Source organism: Triturus cristatus, chromosome 4_1 (assembly GCF_964204655.1).
Source record: "Triturus cristatus chromosome 4_1, aTriCri1.1, whole genome shotgun sequence".
Classification (NCBI taxonomy): Eukaryota; Metazoa; Chordata; class Amphibia; order Caudata; family Salamandridae; genus Triturus; species Triturus cristatus.
This window is the reverse complement of record NC_140585.1, coordinates 75,499,272-75,521,022: the sequence shown is the minus strand read 5'-3', so window position 1 is coordinate 75,521,022 and position 21,751 is coordinate 75,499,272. Positions and strand designations below refer to the sequence as shown.

The 21,751-nt window shown below is 42.8% G+C and overlaps 1 protein-coding gene across 4 annotated transcripts in view; it reads left to right on the top strand.

Moving 5' to 3' along the window:
• CLCF1 (cardiotrophin like cytokine factor 1) overlaps positions 1 to 21,751 on the top strand; it is a 1,327,966-nt gene that overhangs the window by 165,187 nt on the left and 1,141,028 nt on the right. The window lies entirely within an intron of this gene.

The window sequence follows — 21,751 nt, the reverse complement described above, 5'->3', positions numbered from 1 at the left end:
ATACAAATTATAGATTCATATCTACATGAAAGGTTATACATGTATAAAGAAAAGTAATAAATAGATATATAATTGTATTGCACAGATTTCCATATGTGCAAGTATGGATAGATAGTTAAAAATTCAGACTTCCAGGTGTTGCTGTGCGTTAAAGCTAATTTATTTGTGTATTTTTATTTTTATTTTTATATTTTCTTTTTTTCTTTTCTTTTATGTTTTCCTCAATATTTCAATAGTGAAGCACTTATAGATACAATTGTTAAGATCATCTTTACACATTGTGATAGATAAGTAAAATAAACAGAGACCCATAAACAGCTAATCAAATAACTTATATGAAAACTGTGCTGTGACCTATGTACATGTTGAGCATAAATTAATGTATAAATATATCTGTCTGTCTACCTATCTACCTATCTACCTATCTATCTATCTATCTATCTATCTATCTATCTATCTATCTATCTATCTATCTATCTATCTATCTATCTATCTATCTATCTATCTATCTATCTATCTATCTATCTATCTATCTATCTATCTATCTATCTATCTATCTATCTATCTATCTATCTACCTACCTATCTATCTATCTATCTATCTATCTATCTATCTATCTATCTATCTATCTATCTATCTATCTATCTATCTATCTATCTATAATTAAACTGTAAGTAGATATACATTTGTTAAGTGGACTTAAGAATATCTATATATTTTAAACCATAAGTAGTATACCTTTTTGTACAAAGAAAGGCATATATCTAAATACATACATATAATCAAATTATACATTACACACGCACAGACATATGCTGTACATTTGTGTTTGAGTGTGGTGGTCATGTAGGAAAGAGCCACCTCTTGAGTAGTCCTCTGAAAATAAGATAGTTATCCATGGATCTTATGTTTGGTGGTATTGAATTCTATAGTTTGGCTGCTTGAGCAGAGCAAGATGTACCACCCTTGTTTTTTTTCTTGTATGCTGGGGTTTTGAGGTGAGTTGCCAATCTTGAGCAGAGGCTCCTTAGTTGTATGTATTTGGTGATTTTATTCCTGAAAAAAGTGGTCCTGTCCATGTACTGCTTTGTGGGGGATACAAAGCAGCTTGAAGGTGGATATTCTGGCAGCCGGTAACCAATTTAGGGCCCTCAAGTCAGGGAAGATGTGGGATTGTGGCTTTACATGTATGAGCAGTCTGGCCACAGAGTTCTGAATTAGTTGTCACTTTTTCATAGTTGATAAACATGATCTGTAGTCGAGGCCATTGGCATAATCAGTTTAGACAGTATTAGGGATATAGTAGACTGGACCTTGTGTGGAAATCCTAGGTGTAGGATTATGTGGTGCAGAGTTTTCATGGTAATGAAGCTTGATCTTGCTAACTTGTCCACCTGGGCATTCATTGACAATTTGGAGTCCATGGTAATTTCAAGGTTTCTTACTTCCTTAGATACTTTAGGAGGTAGTCCCAGATCGTCAGGCCAGGCGCAGAGTGGGTCATCATTTTTACAATAGCCAGATGTGAGTATTTCAGTTTTGAAAGCATTCAATGTGAGGTGACTCCATGTCATCCACTATGTAATCCACTGATCAGAGGCAGTTGAAGATATGTGAATTTCCATTGTCTTTGAAGCATTCCAGTTTAAGAAAGATTTGTGTGCCATTTGCATAGATATAGCATGTGAGCTGAAATGTATTGATATTTGCCGGTAATGACTTCATGTAGCTGTTGAAAAGCATGGGTGATATGATAGAGTCTTGACGGAACCCTGACTTTCTGAAGTACGGGTTGGATGAAAAAGGGGTAGTATGGATTGCATTTGTACTGTTTTCAAGGTAGGATGTGATCCAGTCAAGTGCAGTTCCCTCTATGCTGGTTTAAAGAGTCTTTGGATTAGACTTTCATGGTCAACTGTGTTGCAGGCAGCTGAAAGGTCCACGAAAAGTAGTGCAAAGCCCCGTTCCGGTCTACTGTGTTGTTCAGTATATATGTGTAGAGGAAAAAAGCACTCTCCAAAAAGAGGTCACCACATCCAGAACAGTAATGAATAATAGTTCACAAGACAAAGTACATTATACCATTCTTATAAATTTAATTATTAAAACATCAGTATAATCCAGAATCCCAAGTCATCCTTATCCATAAATGAAAAACAATTTTTTTGCTTTCGCCTCAATGGCATGGATAAGTTCAGCAATGAATCCGTTTCCACAAAGAACACAGTCCTGTTTACATTTGGAGTTGGTTTATTTTGGAAAAACACAGCCTCCAGAAAGAACCAAGCCAGCACGTGTTTTGTCAATCCTGACTTTTTCAAGGCAGCTAGGTAGGCACGCAATCAGTGTAGTATAAATTCCTTCAAAGCGCCATCACACTAGATCCATCCGTAAAAATTCTAGTTCTGAAATGTATCCACTGTTAACAACCCGCGGCACGCCACATTCTATAGTGAGACAAAATCGGTCTTTATATCATCTCGTGATCAGAATCTGTATGAGGTGCCCCTTAGGAAAAAAACTCAAGTCAGTAGCACCTCTGCTTTCCGTATACATTGGGCATATTTGTGTTCTGTTTCCCACTTTAAAACTTTCAGTCACTATGCTATCACGAGGTGCGATAAACCCCTTTTTTCGGCCACTACTACCCCCATCTTAAATGTATACTGTGTTGTTCAGGTCATCCCAGATGGTGATGAGTGTAGATTCTGTGCCTCTTCTGGGAGTGAATCCTGTTTGATAGTCAGAAAGTATAGAGTTATCTTCAATGAATTGTGACGTCTGGGGAATGCTTCTCTTTCTATCAGTTTGCCCAGGAAAGGTCCATTTGTAATCGGTCTGTAGTTGTCTGGTTCATGCGGGTCCAGGTATGTTTTTTTTAATAATGGGCAAATATATCCCTTTTTAGGTCTCGGCTAGCGAAGGCTGCGCTTGCGCAGTCTCGCTCGCGAGAGATAATGACTTGGAGTAGAGGGGCTTGAACCCGCTCCTCTTCTCCCCTGTTCTCCATTGGCTGGCCTCTTGAATGCTGGCCAGCCATTGGAGAAGAGGACTGTCACTCCGAACAGGCCCCGTCCTTTTCGGATTCGGGGGCGTGTTTTTTTCAACTTTTCTCATTATCTCCTCCAGCCAATGGCAAGAGGAGAGAAAAGCAAAACACGCCCCCGAATCCGGAAACGCCGCTGCGTTTCTCCGAGGCATTTCTGCTTCGCCTCGGAGAAAGGCGGTGGTGTCTTCTGGTGCCCTCGGCTTGTTCCTCTTTACTTGTTGTGAAAAGCAGGAGCTCTCCACGAGCCAGTCAAGGTAGTTTATTCGAAACTGGATGGAAATTGAAGCTGAACAGACAAAACGGAAGTTTAAATCATCGTTGGTAAATCCGATCTTTGGCGGGACACATACCGGCCAGCAGAAGTTGATTCCTTACCCATGCAGTCTTTCATTGTAAAAAGCCTTGTAGAAAAAAATCGATAATGCTCTCTCTATCGTGAATCAGATTTCCTCTGTAGTATCCCCGTGTGTTTTTTCACCTTAAAGTCTTGAGGAAACTGCTGCCTTTCCAGCCTGAGGATGGGAAAAAAGCTGCTGTCACGGCGATCACGGGCTATGGATCGGATTATGCAAATTCGCTGTCCCTCGGCCTGCTATCCACACTCTTAAACTTCAGTTGTTTCAAAATGCGATAAACAAAAACGCCAAATAAAAAAGGAGTAAATGATAAATGAACTCTAAATTGATATACTTCATCTTTAAATATATAAAACGTAAAAAATATTTATTGAAATTTTCGAAATGTCCACATATGCGTTGGAATCTCGCATCTCCATCACTCCATATTTCATTGACGCGTACAAAATGCAAGTACATTTCATTTACAGCACCAGCAATGTAAAACCATCCTGTGATAATGAAAGGTGCTGAATGGAACTAAGCGCAGCCGGCGGTGACGGCTTCCTGTTGACAGATGTAAACAAGAGGGCTCGAGCCGGGGTTAATCAGGTGCCTGTTGGCGCTCCGTGTGATTCACTGTAATGCTGCAGCAGCGGGGCGCGTGCAGAGGCGGGGCTGAATCTGACGCCGGCACGGTGACCTACTTTTCGAATGGGACGTGTTTCCCGGAAAGCAGTGGTGGTGCGGCAGACGCTGCAAGTGTAGGACAAGGGCTGTCATTTACTTTACTTTGCGATGCTACCTGCCCGTACCCGGCCTTCCGATCCGAACCCAACTATGCAGTGTTTCAAGGTGGTGGGTAACAGATTGTGAACGGCAACATGCGCTGTTCCATTGAGAGCGAGGATGCTTTGTGCTGTTCGATTTGCAAAATCTTCATTGGAAAAAATTATGTTTTGGAAAGTGATGCAGCCATTTCGCAAACCTGCATTCTGTGGGGTCTCAGAGGTTGTGTATGTGGTGTGGCACTACTATTGTCTCCCTCATTGCATTTGCACCCACACACAGAGCCACCTACACACACACACTGATTAAGCTATTGACATTGTAAATAACAATGCCGTTTCTTTCCATGTTTTAAAAACAAAAACATAAACAAAAATAATGTCATGAGCAATGCCAATAGCTCTAACTTTTCCAATGCCGAGACCATTGCATTGTAAATGCTTGTTTTAAAGTCTTCTGGAAAGATTCCTGTAGTTAATTAATTATTGATGATTTTTCTTACTGGTGTGGCAGCAGAGCTAGTTAAAAGAATGTCCTTGAAGATTTGTGGTGGACAAGGGATGGAAGGGCAGCCAGCTGGCCTGTTTGCTTTGATCAGATCCATAAATTCACCTTGTGATTGTTGTTTGAAGGTATACGGAGGCTGGGATAGCCTACTCTTGGAGGGGATTGTTGGAAATGGGTTGCTGCTGGTGGTTTTCCTTCCTTTGTTTTACATAGAAGTCCAACATGTCTTCTTTGGTTGTGTAATGATTTGCCAGTGTATTAGTAAATTCTTGAGTCATGGGATGAGTTTTTCCTCTGAATTTGGGTTTACAAAATTCTGTGAGAATTTCATCAAATTCTTTATTTGCGCATGTAGCATTTTGAATTCTGTTTGAATAGTACCCTTTTGTAGCTTTTTGATTGTTGACTTGTATATTCTGTTAAGTTTGTGTGGTAAAGTTTGTCTTGATTACTATTTGTTTTGAGCCAGGTGCGTTGCAGCTTTGAAATTTGTTGTTTTATCTTTTTCAGTTGTGCATTCCTCCAAGGTGCTTGTAATTTTTAGGTCTCGCCTGACCCAGCGCTTGCGCTGGTCTGGCGAGACTTATTGAGAGGGCTCCATAAAGTGCTACCAGGCCAGCCTAGAGCTACAGTGCATGTGCACGGGCGCGCGCGCTGCGTTTTACCGCAATTACTTTCACTTTCGCCTTGCCGCCGCTTTGATGTTGATCGCAATCGCGATCACTTTAACTTTCGCGGCCTCAAGGCCGCTTGGAATAGCCAATAGGTCTCGATTTTGGGACCTTATAAGTATTTAGTTACGCAACTGTTGCATGGCTAAACACTTATAAGGTCCCAAAGGCGAGACCTATTGGCTATGCCAATGCTTGTTTTTTCTTGTTTTGTTGTTTTTAATGGTGTTAGGATAGCAAACGCTTTGACCTGTGCAAACATAAAACACCACAAACTGACCCAGATGTCACAACAGTGAAATGTTCAACTATAGATTGAAGACAAAGTGTTACAGTGCACACCATGTACATTACTCCCGTTATCTTCATTTTTCATCACCTCAAAATTTACAATTGATTCAGCGTGCAACCTGAACGAGGTCCGGGGATATAGCATCGTAGAGACCGGCTTGGGCAATATCATTGATAAAGAGTTAATTGATATTAGAGGGAAAACGCTGTACTGGGTAGACTATGCAGTTAATGTATTATATGTTTAAATATTGTTGGGGCCAGATAAAATCACGAATGTAATACGAATGTTCTTTTACTTGTACTGAAACCCCTGACGAAGTGCCAACCTTGGCCCGAAATGCATTGGGTAACAGAAGCTGAGAGTACAGGATGTACGTTGTTTTTTCCACGTGCTCAGAAAAAAGACCCGGATAGGCATGTCTGTAGCATGAGAAGCTGTTTAAATGCAACTGCATCCTACTTGTGATGATGTAAAATAAAAGCAACACATGAAATTCCTTTGGAGTACTTGAGAATCATCTTTGTTATAAACATGGATACTTTACAAATTATGAAGTTAGCTGTGCTCGGGAGTGGAGTGAAATCTCGCTCCCTCTTACGCAACTATAGATTGAAACACAACAGTGCAGCATAAGTATGGGTGGGAATATCATACTCCCATCTGTAACTGGAGCCAAAACTAACACACTGACCAGTATAGACATAGACCAAACTCACACCGGGGCCGCTGTTTACACGCACCAAAACAAAGCGATGCCCCTTTTAAACGTAAACTGGAATTTTGTATTGCTACACTAAAATAACAGAGTAAACATGGACAGAAACATAATGACCTGTGTACCGGCAAAGAAAAGAAAATATGCAAATGTGCATGTATGAAGGAACACAGAAACATTTATACACTGATCTGTGTCAATATGAGCCGTTGCACATAGACCTACAGGCCAGAACAGAGGCACAGTGGTGGAGCCCTAAGTGAGATTTCTGTGAGGTTATGCTGGACAATATGGTATGGGTTTTACATTTTTGTGGTAGGAAACAAGAAACAAAACGGCACGAAACTTGAAATGTTAGGGCATTTGCGCTTTTATCAAAATAAGCATCGAAGGCTGCTAAATGTGCAGAATTCCAGGCTGGTAGCCTCTTTGTGCTCTGCTGATTAAAACCACGTTCTTAGAGAATGAAAACATCAGTGTGCCTCTAGGACACTGGTGCTGTGGCATTAAATAGCCCAAACTGGCATTGATGTCTTATTCAGGCTAATTAAAATGAGCTTCAGATGTGTACATGTAGAACTGTGTTATTTGGGTGGCATTCGGAAAAAAAGAGAGACGTTATGTAAATGACACATTTTGTGTGGTTTGCTGCGGTGTGCAATATCTATGAACTGTAGGGCCTGTGCTGTGTTGAAAGAGCAGGGGATAAATAAAGCCTGTTCGTCAGGGGCTTAGCTGAGTCACTGAGATTTGAGGGGGGTGAATCTCAAATTTCCCAACTAAAATAGAAGTGGACCACAAGGTGGAGGGTGAGATGATCAAGGTTTGGGATGGACTGTTCCCATGAGGGTGAGGGTCTGTACTGATTTTTAATAGGAGGGCCTCTGTCTAGAGTGGCACAGTGGGCAAAAACTAAGGGTTGGAATGCTACCTCAAGCGATTACCACTGTTAGTGAAATGAGAGCAATGAGAACAAGCATTTGCAATGCAATAGGTCTCGCATTAGGAAAGTTTGAGCTTTTTGTATTGTAAATTGACTAATTTTTTAATTATGTGTTGGTATTGAAAATATTGAAATTACTAGCTTTCTCATGTACAATGTCAATAGTTTTAACTGTTGCAAGTGTGACACCTATAGCATTTGTAATGCAATATGTGTTGTATTTACGTGACTTAGATGTATTGATATTACAAATAACAATGGCTTTTAATTTTTGCAAATAATTAATACTTAAATAAAAGTTAATGTAAATTATAATGGCAATCGTTTAAACTTTTGTTAATAACTCTTGTGAAGATTAGGTTTAGTGTATTTATTTGCGCCTAAAATCCAAGAACAGAAGTTAAATATTATAATTTTTTTTGTGCCATTTGTAATAAAGCCTAAATATTGAGAGAACATATTAGAGCCAGTTGTTGTTGAATGGTTGTACAGATTGACACTGTGGTGGCGTTGAGTGTTGATGTGGTGGTGTCGAGTGATGCTGTGGCGTTAATTGATGCTGTGGTAGCGCATAGTGATGTAGTGGTGCCCCTGAGTGATGCTGTGGTGGTGCTAAGTGATGCTGTGGTGATGCGATAGATAGATAGATAGAGTGCAATAGTCCGATAGATAGATAGATTAGATAGATTAGATAGATTAGATACATTAGATACATTAGATACATTAGATACATTAGATAGATAGATAGATAGATAGATAGATAGATAGATAGATAGATAGATAGATAGATAGATAGATAGATAGATAGATAGATAGATAGATAGATAGATAGATAGATAGAGTGTAATTATGTAGAATATAATTATGTGGCACTGAGTGGTTTTGTGTGGAATGTATGTTGATTTTAGTGGCGTGTAATTATGTGGCATTGAGTGTTATTTTGAGTGTATCTTGCATTGTTTGCATTGTAATTAATTGGCACTGAGTGTTATTTGGAGTGCATGTGGCATTGAGTGTAGTGTAATTATGTGGTGTGTAATTATGTGGCGCTGAGTGGTATTTGAAGTGTATGTGGCATTGAGCGCTGTGTAATTATGTGGTGTGTAACTATGTGGCACTGATTGGTTTTTGGAGTGTCTGTTGTATTGAGTGCATTGTAGTTATGTGGCATGTAATTATGTGGCTCTGAGTGGCATTCGGAGTGTATGTTGCCTTGCCTTGTATTTCTATGGTTCCTTAAACCCTTAGAGGCAATTATTTTATTTTAACTAAAAGGATGGTAGTTAAATGGTGTTTACGGCAGGATGGTCGTTAAATAGTGGCTACGGAGAAGCTGTGCGCTGCAAGGCAAAGAGAACACGGGCATGAAAGTGAAAGCGAGGATGAAAATGGAATGAGTGTGGCAGGATGTTCGTTAAATGGTGGCTACGGAGAAGCTGTGTGCTGAAAGGCAAAGAGAACACGGGCATGAAAGTGAAAGCGAGGATGAAAATGGAATGGGTGTGGCAGGATGTTAGTTAAATGGTGGTTACGGGGAAGCTGAGTGCTGAAAGGCAAAGAGAACACAGGCCAAAGCTGGAAGAAAACACGAGATGCGAGAGGCATGTGTGTGTGGCAAACACTGGTGGGGCTCAGAGCATTCTGTTGCTGCCTTGATGCCTGTGTGTGTGAGCAGTGGGGCTGTGTGTGTGAAGTGCCTAAAGTTGCAAGAAAACATATAGTTATTTAAATCCTTAGACGCAGAATTAATGGAGCTAATGTTATCGACCTTAGAAGGATGAAAAGGGAATGAGCGCGGCATATGTTAACTTTGTAAGCGCAGAAAGCGTGCAGGGCAAACTTATTATTTTGGTTGTTTGAGACTCAGATCTGTGCAAAGCTGCAGCTGCAAGAAAACACGGAGGGGGGAGGGCGGGGGAGAGATAGGCGAGAGGCATGTGTGTGTGGCAAACACTGGTGGGGCTCAGAGCGTTCTGTTGCTGCCTTGCCTTGTATTTCTATGGTTCCTTAAACCCTTTGAGGCAATTCTTTTATTTTAACTAAAAGGATGGTAGTTAAATGGTGTTTACGGCAGGATGGTCGTTAAATGGTGGCTACGGAGAAGCTGTGTGCTGAAAGGCAAAGAGAACACGGGCATGAAAGTGAAAGCGAGGATGAAAATGGAATGAGTGTGGCAGGATGTTTGTTAAATGGTGGCTACGGAGAAGCTGTGTGCTGAAAGGCAAAGAGAACACGGGCATGAAAGTGAAAGCGAGGATGAAAATGGAATGAGTGTGGCAGGATGGTCGTTAAATGGTGGCTACGGAGAAGCTGTGTGCAGAAAGGCAAAGAGAACACGGGCATGAAAGTGAAAGCGTGTATGAAAATGGAATGAGTGTGGCAGGATGTTAGTTAAATGGTGGTTACGGGGAAGCTGAGTGCTGAAAGGCAAAGAGAACACGGGCCAAAGCTGGAAGAAAACACAAGATGCGAGAGGCATGTGTGTGTGGCAAACACTGGTGGGGCTCAGAGCATTCTGTTGCTGCCTTGATGCCTGTGTGTGTGAGCAGTGGGGCTGTGTGTGTGAAGTGCCTAAAGTTGCAAGAAAACATATGGTTATTTAAATCCTTAGACGCAGAATTAATGGAGCTAATGTTATCAACCTTAGAAGGATGAAAAGGGAATGAGCGCGGCATATGTTAACTTTGTAAGCGCAGAAAGCGTGCAGGGCAAACTTATTATTTTGGTTGTTTGAGAATCAGATCTGGGCAAAGCTGCAAGAAAACACGGAGGGGGGAGGGCGGGCTGTGTGCTGAAAGGCAAAGAGAACACGGGCATGAAATTGAAATCGATGGATGGCAATGCGTCCGTGAGACTAGCCCTGTGGTGGGGGAGGGACAGTTGTGAGAGGCGCCATGAGGAAACAATCTCTCGGCATGCTGTGGTGGGGCGGGGAGCGCATTCCAGGCGGGGGAGCAGACCCTTTCAAGTACGATGCTGAGGCTGTGGCTACACGTGCACGCGCCAGTGGGCTGAAGCGCTTCCCCAAACGGATTGCATGGCGGCACGATGCACGTGATTGTGCGCGTGCTCGCCATGCAATCCACTTTTGGGAGCACTTTGAAATGCCCCTCTTACTAGAGTCTCGCCTTGCGATTGCGTAAACGCAATAGCTAGGCGAGACCTAAAAATTCCTTAGTTTGGTATGCACACCAAGAATTTTAAAAGCATAGAAGTTTGATTGCGTTACTAAACCTAGTTTTTTTGTAGCCTTTAAGGGCACTCTTCAATTTTGCCTTGATTCTGGATCATAATCCAACCCCCAATGGCTCTTCAGCCTTTTGCACTTCTGTTTAGCTACTTTCAGATAGGAATTATACCAGGAAGCCAAAAGACAAAATCTGGAAGAGCGACTAGCTGAGACTGGCAGTACAGAGCCTAAGTTGGTTATTATAAAGTTATTAAACTTGGCAGGGTCATAGTATAAAGTGGAGCTGAAGGAAAGAAACCTATGTTACAGGACAGCACTTGAAAACTCACTCCCAGAAGTCCAGGTCAAACTCATTTGACCATCCTCCTCATGCTAGAACCATAATAGTAGATATTGCTTAGAGGCAGCTGTATTACAAAAGGAACAAGAAAATTGCAAGTCCAGGCCTGCGAACAGGCGTTCCACAGGTCACAAGACTAGAAAGAGAAATAAGCGTTGGCAAAGCCAATAGGTCACATCTATGTGAAGCTAACGGCTTTGCCAATTTTTGTAGCCATGCTGTACAGTAGAGCGGCTGCTTTTCAGCCTAGCTAAAATTTAGTTGTGTGGCATAGAGTAAAGTGGCATAGAGGAGAGTGGCATAGAGGAGAGTGGAGTAGAGTGATGTGCTGTAGAGCGGCATGGAGCAGCATAGAGTATCGTAGAATGAAGTGGCATAAAGCAGCGTAGACTGGAGTAGCGTAGAGCAGAGTGGACTGGCATAGGGTAGAGTGGCGTAGAGTGGAGTGCCATACAGTAGAGTACAGTGGCATAGAGTTGAGTGGTGTAGAGAGGTGTACAGCAGAATGGTATAGAGTAGAGAGGGATAGAGTGACGTAGAGTGGACTGGAGTGGTGCAGAGTAGAGTGGAGGTGTGTTAAGTGGAGTAGTGTATAACAGAGTGGTGTGGTGTAGAGTGGAGTGACATAGAGTAGAGTGGCATAGAGTAGAGTGACGTAGAGAAGAGTGGCATAGAGTGGCATTGTGTGGAGTGGCATGGAGTGGTGTAGAGTGGAGTGCAGTGGAATAGAGTGGAGGGGCGTGGAGTAGAGTGGAGTTGAGTGGTGTGGAGTTGAGTGGTGTGGAGTTGAGTGGTGTGGAGTTGAGAGGAGTGGAGGTGAGTGGCGTAGAGCAGAGTGGTGTAGAGTAGAGTGGCATAGAATAGAGTGCCGTTGCATACAGTAGAATTGCATTGAGTGCAGCAGAGTAGCATTGTGTGGAGTGGAGTGGCGTAGAGTCAATTGGCATAGAGGAGAGTGGCGTAGAGTGAAGAGGCATAGAGTGGAGTGGCGTAGAGTGGCAAAGAGTGGGGTGAAGTGGAGTAAAGTGACGCGGAGTAGAGTGGCATGGAGTAGTGCAGAGTGACATAGAGTACAGTGGTGTGGAGTGGCCTAAAGTAGTGTGGTCTAAAGTAGACTGGCATGGAGTAGTGTGTTGTGGAGTAGAGTGACACAGAGTGGTGCAGAGTAGAGAGGTTTAGAATGGCTTAGAGTGCAGTTGAGTGGAGCAGATTGGAGTAGAGTGGAATGCAGTGGCATAGAGTACAATTGATTAGAGTAGAGTGGAGTGGCATGGAGTAGCATAGAGTGAAGTAGCATAGAGTGGAGTGGCATAGAATAGAGTGGCATAGGGTGCGGTGGAGTGGAGTAAATTGGCATGAAGTTGAAAGACGTGGAGTAGCGCAAAGTGGCGTAGATTGGTGTGGCGTGGAGTGGTGTAGAATAAAACAGAGTAGTGGGGCATTGAGTGCTGTAGAGTGGCATAGTGAGGAATGGAGATGCGTAGAGTGACGTATAGTGAAGTGGCAAAGAGTAAAGTCGAGTGGCATAGAGTTACTTGGCAAGGAGTGGAGTGGAGTAGAGAAATGTAGGGTAGAGTGTCTTAAAGGAGAGGAGAGTGGCATAGAGTGGAGTAGTGTGGAGTTGCATAGAGTGGAGTAGTGTGGAGTGGCGTAGAGTTGAGTGGCATAGATTGGCACAGAGTAGTACAGTTGTGAGTGTAAGTAACTAAAGCGTCAATAGAGATGAGTGATAGGGTGAAAGCAACATAAATAAGAAGCCAAATACCTATGTTAAAAGTAGGCAAGCACATTGCACGTCTGGCATAACACCTAAATGCTTATAAAATAAAAAAAATAGTGCATTATAAAAAGGCAAAGAAGAAAACATGTACTTGGTCCATGCTTCAAGGAGGAGGTAAGACAAGAAAGGAAAGGAAGCCTATAGGAGCTAAGCAATCGAACAATTGTAAATGAGACTGACGTCGGAAAAAACTAATGGTATGCTCTGGTGGGTCGGAAGCCCACTGAATGTAAACAATACGTCTCACACCACAGTGCATGCGCTCCGTAGACGAGGCCTAAAAACGAGGTCCAAACAAAATCCTACTATGTATGTGGGTCCAATGCCAACTGATGCAGTTAAGGCCAGAGGGAGGAGCCCTGAAGATGCCGCCGAGTAATCAGATAACACTGCTCAAACATTAAAATCTCCTAATGCCAGAAAAAGCAACATGGCTGAGAACAAAAGATGCCAAAACCAGCTAGAACATTTCCAAAATTGGGGCAAGAGGCCGGGGGCAATAGCAAAGTTAGTACCCCCACACGCGTAATGGTCAGAGATCAGGAGATGGTAAAACTCCTTAACTAAAAAAAACGGATTCAATTCCAGCAGAATCATTGTAATAAAATACTTGAACGCAATACAGAGTGTGCCTATTGAAACATGGTACATGGAGAATTTTAAAACCAAGAGGACAAGCGAAAGCAGCACCCACAGAAATGAAATATGCCAAACTGTGCAAAGATTTTCGATTTAGGAATCTTAACTCATCAATTGGTTGCATAGCTCAATGGATTCAGACACCCTCTGCCGAGGTCGCTATTTTTCAAAATATCTCAGAATGGTACAGTAACCAGCTAAGTGGTCTATGAACATAAGAGATATCAAAAACAGACCTGCAGAGCTGCTTTAAGCTGCCAGCTTACTGTAAACCATAAACTGTGCGCCTTTCACACTTCTTCATCCATCACACTGCTAAGCACAGCGCCCCACAACAGGATTACTGCACCTCAGTGGTCACCACGCACAACATGGAAAAAGTTCCCCACATAGGATCAAAACAAAGACAACAACACACTTCCAACCAAACACGTTGCAATACTATACAATACAATCTGTCTACAAGGGCTCACATTCGAATACCGGTACAAATGGTCAGGTGGTCTAGGTGTGTGCTACAGAACACTGAATACTGTGTCAGTCGATCAGAGCTTTCTCACCCAAGAAATGACATCAGCTGATATAAATCTATATCAGATAGTTGATTATAGATCGGATAAGCTCCGGTCCAGTCCCAGAGACCTCATGTTGGGACAGAAAGCAAAAATGCACCCTTGTTCAAGGGCCTTTTCTTCCAATGAAATGCCCTGCTGTGAGCCCTCTGTATATTAATGCCACACCAGGCTCTGCCAAGGTTGGTTTGATGTTATGCTTTAAATGACAGTAAGCAGCTCAGCCCCATGCCCCACCCCCTCCCCCCATCCGACAGTGAAAGGATAGTTGTGTACTTTTCTGTAGCTCATGCGATGGTAACAGAGGCACCAGGAGAGGCCATGGACTTTCAAAACCGTTCCCCAAGCGCTCCAGCCCACCGGGGTAATGCCCGGTGGAATAAAAGGCCTGCCTGTCCTACTGGCAGAGGTCAATGAATAGTCTTACCATCATGTCTCGCTCCTCCTCCTATGTTGAGATAACCCCTCCCCACTCCTAGAGCTGTTTAAATTAAGCCCCACAGAGGTCTGACGCATCTCGAGCCTTTCACCTCTTGAACCGTATTGACCCTAGGAAGGAGCAGGTGCCTCACATGGCATTAATCAAGAGCTGTCCGAAGTGAGGGCCCACGAGGGCCCTGAAATCAATGTGTCTTTGTTGGGGGAGGGGAGAAAACTGAGCGATGGTGAGAAGTGTAAGAAAGGAAAACAGAAGAGGCGAAGATGGAAGAGAAAGGGCAAAAGGAGAAGAAGGGACGTAATGTGGAGGAGATAGGAAAGGAATAGAGAGAGAGTGGAAGGAAAGGAGAGATGTGGCGGAAAGTAGTGCTGGTCAAATGGGAAGAAATGGAGAGATGGGAGCAGATGAAAAAGAACGGAGGGAAAGATCGGGGGAGAGTAAGCAACTGGAGAGGAAAGAGCGGCAAAGAGGACGACGTGGTGAAAGAGAAGAAAGTATTGAGGAAGAGGAGAGGTAAGAGAGGAGGGGAATTGAGCAGAATGAGGGAGAGACAAGGAGTGTAGAAAAAGAAGAATGGATGAGGAGAGGTAGCGTAGCACGGAAAGGGGAAGGAAAGAGGAGTAAGACAAGGTATATGAATAAGGAAGGGGAGAGCAGAGCAAAGGAAGAGAATGGAAAGCAGAGGTTGTATTAGAAAGGAGGGGTTGGCGGCTGGGCAGGTTTAGAAGCCAAGCCTCCTATTTAAGAGAGATGCACGCAGAGGGTATAATATTTATGATTTATTTATGTTTTGTTTCCCCCCCTAATATGGAAAAATATACCGACTCAAAATCAAGTAAATTGCCACAGAAAATGATTCGTCTTGGGCGTTCCCTGGTGGAGAGAAGGTGGGATGAGAAGACGATGGAGTAAACGTGTCTGGGGTAAGATGACAGTGGTTGCTAGGCAACCGGGAGAGCAGAGTGGCCATAACGAAGCTTGCCGCAGTGAAGGGGGGAGGCGACGACAAGATGAAAGGGTAGGGACTGATGCGAAAGGGAGGTGTCGGTGGGTGAGAGTTACTACACAAATGGAAGCATTTTATTGGTTCCCGGGGTCTCTGAGCCCCCTCCCTCTCCAGCAATTCTGTCGGAAGATACAGGACACAAAACATGCTATAAACAGATTATTGGTTATTCTGTGTCCCGTTCAGGGACATGTCCCTAAGAGCCTAGACATGAGGCGTAAAGAAGTACCTAATGCAGACCAATCTAGTAAAGACAAAGCACAAGCATTGGCAAAGCCAATAGGTCTCACCTATGTCTTTTAGCCATGTTGCTGTGCACTTTCTTTTCTGGTGGTAGGGGGACTTGGCAAGCAACACAAAGCTAGGGACAGCAGAAGCATCACAACACGGGAAAAGGTGGAAGGGAGTGGGGGAAAGAATACAACACAAGAGGGGTGTGGAAGGGATGTGATAAGCAACACAATTCGGTAGGGGGTGGGAAGGACGGGGCAAAAGCAACAACATAGCAGGGGCGCTGCAAACAGCGACAACGAGGCAAGCAACAACAAACGGGCAAGCACCTAAAAGAAACGAGACTTGAACCTATTTCCTTAGTTCCTAACTCGGCTGAGTGTTACGTAATTTACACATGGCACGCTGCGTGTTCCAAAAGTTATTATCCTACGTATTCTTTTTGTTCTGTCTCTTTTAGGTTGACAATGAGCAAAAAAAAAAAGCAAAGGAATTACCTGATAAAGTTTTCTTTCCTTGGCCTTACAGCGCCGCTTCCATTCAGAAACAGAAAGTAAGAAAGCTCATTAAACTAAAAATAAACAAGCGCTAGTAATGTTGCCAGTTGTGGGTGTGCTGGCAGAGGAGGCTGGGTCTGCGCAGCAAAGCGGCCGTGCGGCCGCGAAATTGAAAGTGATCGTGATCAAAGCGGCCGTGCGGCCGCGAAAGTGAAAGTAAGCGCGGCGCGCGCACCCGCGCACATGCACTGTAGCTTTAGGCCACGGCAGCACTTTGTAAAGCCCAGATATAAAATGTCTCTTCGAGCCTTTGGCTCGCGAGACCTAAAAACCAACACCGACTGAACTCAGGGCTCCCAGACCCGACTAACAAAACCGGAGTTCATTTATTTGGAGGGTGTCACTTCCTAAACACCACCCTGAAGCTACTCCCCTGCTGTTCACATTGGGCTATTGGAGGACTGTGTGTGTTTGAATGCATGCAAATGCCAGAATTTGAATAGCTGAGGTGCTGAGTCACAGAACTTGGAGTGCACTGGCAAGCTTTTTATGTGTTTCATGTCTAGATTATCAAGGGTGATGCACACCTGGATTGAGATGTGGGTCTCACGACTTCCATATCAGGGAGTTTCCAGTTCACGGGCAGGGTTTTCTGTAAGTCTCAGCATCGGAACAATAGAGGTGCAGAGCAGTGGCTGGGCCTTAGTAATGGAATTTCAGAGGTGCTCCAAATCAGATTGGATGGCTAGATTAGGTCTGAGACGCATTTGGCAGAGCTCTGTGTGGGCCCGATAGCATGCATATGAGGGGTGCTGCAGGACAGGCTTTATGGGCATCGATGAGGGGTACAGATCAGATGCCTAATATCAGCATCTAACAAGTCTCACATGCTGCTGACCTACCAATGGTATGAGGTAGGTCATTGCACCAGCAAAGCTCCTCCTGAAAATTGCTTCCTTTTCCTCTTTGACAGGCGTCAAACATCAGATCATTCTGCATTCATGTTATGCTCTCATAAAACGCTCGTTTGTTCACCTGGTGGACTCTCAGTACCGGCAAGGAAAAGGAAAACTACTGCTACGAGAACCCAGAATAATGTGGTATGTAGAAGTGTAGTGAACATGATTTCTGAACATACGATGTGTTTACTGGGTTTCATAGACTTTCCGGGAGCTGAGATGAAACGGGATTTAGGAATCTTACCGCAGATGGGAAGCCAGTGAAATTGATGTAAAAAGGAGCTGCTATTGTAAAGCGAGGAGCCCTAAAATCAACGCTAGGAGTCTGGTTTTCCAGGTTTTGGAGTTGTTGCTAAATATATTTATTTATTCTAAGGAACAGCAACTTGCAGTAATCGAGTTTGGCCCTCTCATGGCCCATAACAAATCCCAGTGACCCTCTAGAGGGAGAAGCGGGAACACTTTATGGATTTTCTGCATTTGAAAAGCCCTTGAATCCCCTAGTGTCGATAGTTGGGCTTAAACTTTATTTTTAGGTCTCGCCTTAAAGCGAGACTATTGTAAGCGGGTTTTAAAAGTGCTCCCAAAAAGCGGATTGCATGGCTAGCACGCGCACAATCACGCACATCGTGCCGCCATGCAATCCGCTTTTTGGGAGCACTTCAAAGGGTCCGCTCCCCCGCCCCCGCCAAGCACGCGTGCCACGCTCCGCTTTTTGGGAGCACTTCAAAGGGTCCGCTCCCCCGCCCCCGCCAAGCGTGCACGCCACGCTCCGCCGGGCTTCTCTTGTCTTCGATGTTTTCAGTTCGGTTTCCTTTTCTCCACGACTCCGGCCCACTGGTTCGACAACACGCTCTTTGGCTCAAGCAGGGAGCGGTCTTCAGTGGTTTAAATCCCGATAGACTATCAGGATTGTCTGTGTGCGCTCCACATCTGTTCTTATTCACTGCGGTTCTTAAAATTTGGGGTTTTTGGTCAATTTTATATAGCGCTAAATTAGCTCTAAAATATTGCATCGGTTTACATAGCCACTAGTTACATTGCAGAAACATAAAATTTACGTTTTTTTGGAAGCCAGGCCATGACTATAACCTACTTGAGTGCTGTAAGAGGATTCGCAAAATGCTAGTTAGGCAGATACTATGGTGAACATTACATTTTAGCGTTTTAATCTATGCCGTTTATTTATTACATGAGCCTCACACTTGTTTAAACCTTAGTGCGTTTTTGGTGCACACAGGGGCTTCTGTTAAGAAAATATGTGGCAATAAGGCTGGCCATGCATATTTAACAAGCGTTAGTGCTGGGGGAGGTGGAGAGTTTACGCATTGAATTGTATTGTACTGCTTAATTTGTGACAAAGAGATACTGGGTTTTTTAAAAGTTAAAATCTTTACACAGAACGCATGTAAAAAATGTATAAACTAATCCTTGCTGAAGCGGTTTAGTGATTAGTAGCATTTGTGAGCTGTACATTAAATGTTTTTCTTTCAGATAGTCGCCGGCGTGCCTCGGTGTGAACACACCCTTACTGTCCTGCTGTGCTTGTTTCGCACCCCACAGATGCTGCCTACGAGTAGATTTCAATCGGTCTTTCTCTGCTTCTTAGCGCCTCATTAGCCTGCCCTTGTTTCCTTTCTAGTGTCGATTTTCACTCCACAACATCACACTGTCGCAGACTCTCGTGTGCTTTTGGCCGCCCAAAGCCACGTTTTCAGACGGAACACTTGAGGCTTTTCTACGCACAGGAAATAATTAGTAGGTTAACTTGAGGTGCGATACACATTGTTTTTGTTTGGTATTTTGTTTTAGTGTTTTGCACAGCGACATTTAGCATACACACAAAGCACTGTAACTATTAATTTACTTTTAGCCTAATGTATTCATCTTGACCACATATATATGTCTATGAGTTCATAATATTAGTAAATATATATGTATAGATATAAAAATATATACATACATATATATATATATACACATTTAATTTATTTATACATATAAATATATGCATTTATAATTTCATATATATATTTACATATATTTGTATATATTTAAATATAGGGTGATTAATTTATATGCATATTTATATATGTGCACATTTTTATATATTAAAATGTATATATATGCACATAAGTATGAATGCATATTTATAAAAATATGTATGCTTTTCAAGATATATGCAAAGAGACAGATATATATTAAGTGTATATTTGTGCATATATAAAAGCACAAATAAATGCATACAAACAAATGCATATATATCTGCTTACACATGCATATATATCAATAGATTTAGCAAAAAAATGCACAAATATACACCTATATATATCTGTATATATGGGCACATATCTATAAAAGCATACCAATTTAAAAATAGATCCATACTTATTTACGGGCATATATATACAGCTATATTAAAAAAAATATGCACATATATATCATTTCCAACAGTTTCAGCTATTGCCAGTTTAAATAACGATACCTTTTATTTATGTGGTTTAAAAACCTGCAAAAGGTGCGTAAACATGCACTTTGTACTTAGTCATTGCTTACAAAAAGCAACGCTAGCAGTAACTGTGCCTCTTTTACTACCAGCCTTGCTTGTTGTAAGCAACAACTATAATTAGTGCGTGTTTACGCACTGCTTGCAGCCGTTCAAAACACATCAATAAAAGGCATTGCCATTTACAATGCCAATTGCTCAAAGTCTAGCAAATGCGAGACCTATTGCATTGCAAATGCTTGTTTTTTCTTCTAAGCATGTCGATATTCAGAGGACTTTTGGGGTGTAGACCCTTTGAACAAGTTAAGGAGGTTAAAAAATGTGAGCTACCTAATATCTTCAACATCTTTGTATTTTCTGTGTTTAATTTGAGCCAGTCTATAGTTTCCATTTTTTAAACTTTAGAATATATTGATGGAGACCCATTTCTTACTTCAAGCAATTGATCTCCCGGTTCCTGTTCTTTCCTGTGCTCTCTGTGGCTTCCATAGGTCACATAAACTTGTTAGAAAAACAAATAAAAAATATGATAAATAATTTGTGTTGGCCTCATTACTGTAGTAGCAAGGGGTTGGTAGGTGGGTTTTAGACCAACCGCTTGAAGACTTTCTGAGCTGAGTTTATATTTTCGTAGTGGTAATTTTCACACAGAACGCTCGCCCCGCAGCTGTCTTTCATGTGCAATTAGCCGTGGCGTGTTGTACACGCCTCACCTGTCCATGTTCTGCACACCTCAGCCGTGAAAAGCAACAGCTTCGTTTCTGCAGCTTCAGGGCTCACTGAACCCTGTGAGGACAAGGCCCATCCCGAGGCACTGGGAGGGAAAGCACTTAGGTTCCTACAGCGCATCCTCCTACGTTTGTACACACACCCCCTCCACAAACTGAGTTCAGCCCTACCCTGGAGAGACCTACCCTTCCCGGAGTGAGAGGAGAATCAGTCTCCCTGTTCGTTAACTTCACACCCTATTCTGCGTAGTGGATGAAGAAAAAAACTCGTTCTAGTCTTTGTGGTGTCCTCTTATGGCACGGCTTAGTAAAATGGGTACAGTTGAGTGCAGTAGGAATAGGCAGATCCTGTGTCCCTTGTGTTGAAAATGCAGGTTTACCTCCTAATTAATTTGAGTATTGTATATTGTCTTCTAAGCTGCATTTCAGCTAGGGCACAGTGCCATGTCAGACTGGAGGGTCTCCAAGATTGGCACTCCAAAGAACCAATCAATTCAATTAAAAGTATCTTTATTTCAGCACGAGTGCCACAGAAGCACATAAAAAGATCTTTACAACAACAAAAAAAACAGTTGAAAACACACAGAACAGGATTATTCAACACATTTTGGTTATACTTGAAATCAATAGGCGTAGCCTTTGGAATCAGTTATTCCCCTTTGATCTTTAACAAAAAATAAGTAAAGACAGCATATAATTGTTTTGTGCCCAGCACCATTCAAATTTAAAACAACCACATTCAAGCTAAGGACGTTAACAGCGTATAAATGTATAACACATCATGTATCATCGCTGGCTTGTTTCTCAAGGGAGGGACATATTTATTGCCTTGCTCTCCACATTGCCATTAGATAATGGGTTAGTGCAAAAACCACCCATTTACTATCGTCTGAACTTAGTATCCTTAGGGCCTCTTTGTGCTCTCTGACACCCATATTCGGGCACAGCAAAAATATCCAACGTGCCTATCCCTTGTATAGACTGGGCAGAAGAACATGACGTGCTCAGTAGTTTTTTTAAGGGTGCCACAGGCCGAGCACCGTCATTCCGCATCCGTTGGGGTTTGTGCACACTTGGCAGTAAATGAGTGGAGAGGCAAGGTCCCATACCGAAATTGCAGGTACAGACGTCTAGCTAATGGTGGCACTATCTCATCCAGGAAATTCTCACTTGTGTAGGAATCCTTGACTGTAAGAAAAGCACTAGCTAATGAACCTGGTTTTATCTACGAATATAAAAAGGAGTAAAGGATTCTTTATGTTGCCAGTAGTCTGTGTTGATGTTACACTTGGAGATTGCCCCGGCCTTGCAGGGGTGCTCCACAGGTTTGCCTGCCCAATCTCTGCCAGTGTGACTTTCACATATGTTATCCAGTGTTTCTTGGTGGAGCCCATGTGGCTGAGTATTTCCTCTAGGCCTAGCTGGTAAGAAAGGACCTCTGCGGTAGCCCAGATTCTCCTCCAGTAGAGTATGTGGCACAGTCCGGTTTTGTCGGATGTCGGATAGCTCTTTGAGGCCAAAATCCAGCCTAAGCGGAAGTACATATGGGGACACCTACCA